This window comes from Neltuma alba, unplaced genomic scaffold (assembly GCF_004799145.2).
Source record: "Neltuma alba isolate B1F8T4 unplaced genomic scaffold, ASM479914v2 tig00011831_pilon, whole genome shotgun sequence".
Lineage (NCBI taxonomy): Eukaryota > Viridiplantae > Streptophyta > Magnoliopsida > Fabales > Fabaceae > Neltuma > Neltuma alba.
In genome coordinates, this window is record NW_021636442.1 from 264715 (window position 1) to 270714 (window position 6000).

The 6000-nt window shown below is 34.4% G+C and overlaps 1 pseudogene; it reads left to right on the forward strand.

Annotated features, from left to right (window-relative positions):
• The first annotated feature begins 2016 nt into the window (after positions 1-2016).
• LOC114718351 (probable mannitol dehydrogenase) lies at positions 2017-3631 on the forward strand (annotated as a pseudogene).
• The last annotated feature ends 2369 nt before the right edge of the window (positions 3632-6000 follow it).

Sequence of the window (6000 nt, forward strand, 5' to 3'; positions counted from 1 at the left end):
AAATTTGAGTAAATTAATTATTTATAAGAAATATGATTTTTTTTTTCTAAAACATCATAATTATCTTTCTTAATATCTTCTCTCCATTTTCTACTTAATTATGGTTGAAAAAGTATCAATATGGGTAATTTAGAAAAAACTAATAAATATGAAAAATAAATCTTACATTTTGGATTAAAGCTCGACTCAATAATTAGGTCTTATATACATTAAAAATCAAAGGAATAATAACTTGAAATAATTAATTAGTTAGTCCCCATGATTAATATGTATATTTTTAAAATGCTTCAAAAGCACACGAATCGGCCTTTTATATATATATATATATTATATATATAGTTATCACTTATGTTAATTAGTTGACTCAATTAATTTAAAAATCAACTAATAAGTTAAATCAAACACTCATATAAACAAATAGAAATGTTGAATTGTCAATATTTTTAAGTGACTTCCTAACTAGACGTGAAGATGATATTTTCACTATTTGAAAATACATTATTTTGATTTGAATCTTTAATTGTAACATTCATACACTTAAAAAAAAGCTCACCCGGACTGACTCAAAACATACTTAATTATTTGTAGTGGGTATTATTAACTTTCTGTAACATTCATATCACATGTTCAAATTTAAAACAAACAAACAAAATAAAGGTTTTAACGATAAAACATGTATTAAAACAAAATTTTGACTAATTAATACTACCTTCTGTCCTTAATAAAAGACATCGTCTGATTTTTATTTTAGTCTTAAATATAAGATCTCAATCTACTTTATCTCTTATATTTATCCATTTTTTTTAAAATAATATTTCTAATAACGGTACATTCTAGCTAACACACTTGATTAATAAATATATTTTAAAAAAGATAACAGTTATTTATTATAAATAATTAATTTAACTTATTTTTTTAATTTATTCAAATTAATCAACAAGCTCTTATATTTAATACTGGAGTTAGCATGTACTACCTCCGGTCCTTAATATAATACCCTATTTGACTTCTATTTTGGTCCTAAATATACACCCCAATCTACTTTGTTTCTCATATTTATATATTTTTTTTCAAAATAACCCTTCTAACAATAATAATTCTAATCAATACACTTGATTAACAAGGATATTTTAGGAAAGACAACACCTATTTAGAGCAAATAACTAACTCAACTTACTTCTTTAATCTCTTCAAATTAATCAACTAACTCTTATAATTAGGACCGGAAGTAGTATATTACTGCAGCAAGAAGATTGTTACCCGGGTCAAACTTCGTTATCATTAGAATTTCACCCACTTCTTGTTTTTTCCCCCTGATCATCATTAGAATTTCATTTGACCTGCAAATGCTTTTGGACTCGGATTCTCTCCACCGTCCTTTCCTTATCCTCCCCTCCATTATTCTCCTTTTTGGGCCCTCTACAATTATTGAGTCAAAATTTCAATAATCCATATTTAATATTTTATAAAAATAAATATTATTATAAAAAATAGATAAATAAATTTAAATAGTTAAAATCCAATTTAAATAGTTCACAATAGCATACTTTTATTATAGAACAAATTTTTTTTAATTTTGTTACACAGTTGTAAACTGTTCATATTCTATTTTAACCGTTTAAATTTTTTTATCTATTTAATCATATTTATTTTTATAAAATATTAAATCTGAATAGTTGTGAAGGAAAAAATTAAAAATGAGAGTAAGGAAGGAAAAGAGGATGGGGAGGGTATCTTGGAGTGGATCCAACTCCTACTTGTTCGTGTGTTTGCCAAGAAACGGCTGACCTTCCTTTCTCCTTTTTTTAGGGCGCATGTCGTCGAAAAGTTAAAAGACAAAATAAAACAACCTCGTCAGCAGTGACGTCACGTGTGCGTCATCGATTTCGTCAACCCCAAGTCACCAACCCTCCCCTTCTCACTCATAAATAAGCACCACCACCTTCGATCCTTTCTCGTACTTACTCCTCTCTCTCACTAAGCTCACTCTCACTGTCTCTTTTCTGTCTGCTATACTCTCTGATCTGTCCATAATATTCTCGTTGTGATCTGTTTGAGCGTTGAAATGGCCGTAGCACAAGCTGAGTTTGAGCATCCCAGGAAGGCCTTCGGATGGCTGCTAGGGATTCTTCTGGCCTTCTCTCTCCTTTCAACTTCTCTCGAAGGCATATATAAAATTCCTTCATTATTCAATCTTTTGCATCCTTATTATTCCCTTCTTCATTTCATCCTTAACTAACATGAACTTCTATTTCGTTTTTTCAGAGAAACCGCAGACAAAGATGTGACTTTCAAAGTCCTTTACTGTGGAATATGCCATTCCGACCTCCACATGCTCAAGAACGACTGGGGCTCTTCCGTCTACCCACTCGTACCTGGGTACGTACATATGCCCAATATGTATATATAAACCTCTGCGAATGTTTGAAAATGAAACTCATTAACTTCGATACAGGCATGAGATTGTTGGGGTGGTGACGGAAGTTGGAAGCAAGGTGGACAAGTTCAGAGTTGGAGACAGAGTCGGTGTGGGATGTTTGGTTGGTTCGTGCAGATCCTGCGGAAGTTGTTCTGACGATCTTGAGAATCACTGTTCAAAGTAATATTCTCACATATGGAGCCGAGTACGTGGATGGGACTATCACATACGGAGGTTACTCTGATTTTATGGTTGCAGATGAGCATTTCGTGGTTCGCATTCCAGATGCTTTGCCTCTTGATTCTGCGGGTCCTCTGCTTTGTGCCGGGATCACTGTGTATAGCCCTTTGAGGTACTTTGGTCTGGACAAGCCTGGCCTTCATGTGGGTGTGGTTGGTCTCGGTGGCTTGGCCATATGGCTGTCAAGTTTGCCAAAGCCTTTGGAGCTAAGGTCACTGTCATAAGCACTTCTCCTAACAAGAAGAAGGAAGCCATTGAACATCTTGGAGCTGATTCCTTTATTGTCAGCCGTGAGCAAGATCAGATGCAGGTGAATGTATATTTTTGTGTGCTGATGTATATAATCATAATATACATATATTATAGATAAGACCTTATTCATTTGATTTATTATGTCATCTTTATTTGTATCTCTGTGCAGGCTGCGGTGGGCATCTTTGATGGCATAATAGACACAGTTTCTGCAGTGCATGCTCTTTTGCCTTTGATCGGTCTACTGAAGCCAAACGGCAAACTTGTGTTGCTTGGTGCGCCTGAGAAGCCTCTGGAATTGCCAGTATTTCCTTTACTTTCGGGTGAGTATAAATGGAAAACGATTAAATAATAATAAACTGAAGAATATTATTGATTGAAAGGTGAAATTGAAATGCTCTCTAACAATATATATATGGATTGGCAGGGAGGAAGATAGTGGCCGGAAGTGGAATTGGAGGGATGAAGGAGACGCAAGAGATGGTAGATTTTGCAGCCAAGCATAACGTGAGACCAGACATAGAAGTGATTCAATGGATTACGTGAACACTGCAATGGAGCGACTGATTAAAGCTGATGTTAGGTATCGTTTTGTGATTGACATTGGCAACACAATGACGAAGCCAACCTCTTAGAGATCTGCATCCATATATGCATCATTCGAGATTTATGGGAAGAAAAATAGCGAGTCAGTGCTGATGAGAGTTGATTTGGAAGCGTGCAGAATCATTTATAATGTTGCTTGTATTGGTATTACTCAGCCTACTGTCATATTGATTTGAGGAGTGTGTATGTTAGATGTCTATTTGTCTAAATAAACAAACGCATGAAGGTTTAGTTGTTGCTTTCCAATTATTATTAGATCCGACTGTGTTAATGTGTTTTGATTATGGAAGAAGGAAATGGATTGCTTCCACACCTACTTAATTGAATTTAAATGTGCGTATGACTCTCTGAATTGACTGTGGAAAACTCGAGCAAGTTTATTAAATGTATGTATACGTAAATGCATATAAAATACCTGTAGCTAGATTGCCTACTTTATATATACTACCTCCGACATCCTTAATATAAGAGTTAACTGTGGATTATCCCCCAAATTTGTAATTCATTTTCTAAAGTTTTTCTATTAATTATAAATGTCAAATTGTTTTTATTCAAAGGTAATCATGATTAAAAAGGGTACTTTAGGAAAATCAACTCATCTTTGTTACAATAACTAACTGAACTAATTTTTTTAATCTACTCAAATTAGTTGAATAGATCTTATATTAAAACTTCGAGGTGATATAATACAAGAACGGAGGGATACAATAAAGTCCGAAATACGAGTTTTGCAATTCTAATACATAAAATGAGTAACATTTTGATATCTTATTTACAAAAAAGGTTATTTTTAAATTTTTTTAATGATTTTTTAAACATTACCTCTTTAAAATGGTTAATTTCTTCTTAACTTAGAGTGCTATATCTTGAAAAAAATCATAAAAAATTAAAAACTAAACCCTTTTTTGCATAAATTCAAATCAAAAATGCTACTCATTTTTTGTGAATAAATAGAATCGCAAAGAAAACATTTGGGAAGAACCCCAAAATTAAGGGGAAGCCGGGGGCAGCATCCCAAGGCAGCTGACACCCCCCCCCTCACATTTCATGTTGCAGTTCGTATAATAGAAATTAACATGGTGCATGGGTTATGGTTAGGAGTAAGCACAGTTGGTAGTATTATATCATCCAACAGACTTGTACATTGGCTTTTCATCATCATATATTAAAATGTGTGTGTGTGTGTGTGTCCTCTGTTATGCAAGAGACAACCTGCGATATTCAAGAAAAATTTCACTTTTCTGAATGTAATGACAAGCCACATTCACAATATGGTATACCAAGAATTTCAACGCATACATGAGTCAAAAGTCAAGACCCAATTTTCCACACAAATTTTTTGTCAACACATTAGATTATTAGCCCAACAAAAATGGAAAGTTGCAAACAGATGTCGGTACCTTTTTTAGTGAAGGAAGGCTTCTCATGAGTTTCACCCGTAAGCATAGACCTATATGATTTAAGAATGTTAAGCAAACTGATCTTAAAATTGCATAAACAGAAGCACACAAACACACACACACACACATATATATATAAATTGATGGTTGAAAAGCATATCAAAAACTTCTTCTTGATCAGTCGGTTCCGGAACATCGTCATCAGCGAAGGCGGGCGTAGTGCTAGCCCGGCGCGCTCTCTAATCTTTTCGTAGGATGCCATTTGCCGATTAATGTAGAGAACTCACAAATTAGGGCAACAAATGAGACGAAGGATGCCGCCGGAGGACGATCGGAGCTCTGGATGCGATGTAAACGGCGAGTATAGGAGAAATTTCGAAGAACAGGATGTAACTTCTCGGCTGGGCTATCCCGATTTGAGATTTTATACTTTAGGATTCAATTCAAAATTTTGGCCAAAAAAGGGTTCAATTTAGAAAATGCGAAAAAAATGAAAAATACTCCCCATATCAGGATATTTTTTTACCTTGCCATATCAGAATTGATTTTGCTGATATCAGAATTTTAAGTTTTTTTTTTTAACCTGTATAGCTTAGAGATTGTAAGTTATGGTATCTATTGAATAAAAATAATAAAAAATGAAGCTGAGCCATTTCTAATCATATTGTGGCTCCTCACTCAATTTAAAGGCATGTCTGGGATCGATTGGTTGACAAGGGGAAGGCAAGGCGCCGCGTACCCGCCAGGTCTTGGGCTCGATTCCTCGTAGTGGCACCCACGATTAGTCTGGCCGTTGTGCTTGGATACTCGGAGTTAGCGATAACATCCTACTCAAAAAAAAAAGGCATGTCTGGGATCGCGTTGGACCATACCAAACGCTTATTTGAGGATGAACGAACTTCTTCCTAAAAATTATTGTTTGGGATCACAATGGAATAAATGGGCTTTTCATGAAATAGTCAGATTGAATGAAAAAACTCAAAATTTTGCTTCTCAGCTACATCATGGAGAGAGAAACGTGGAGAGACCAAAATAAAGATGAGAAAGAAAAAGGTACTTAAATGGCCTCACTTAATTCAATAA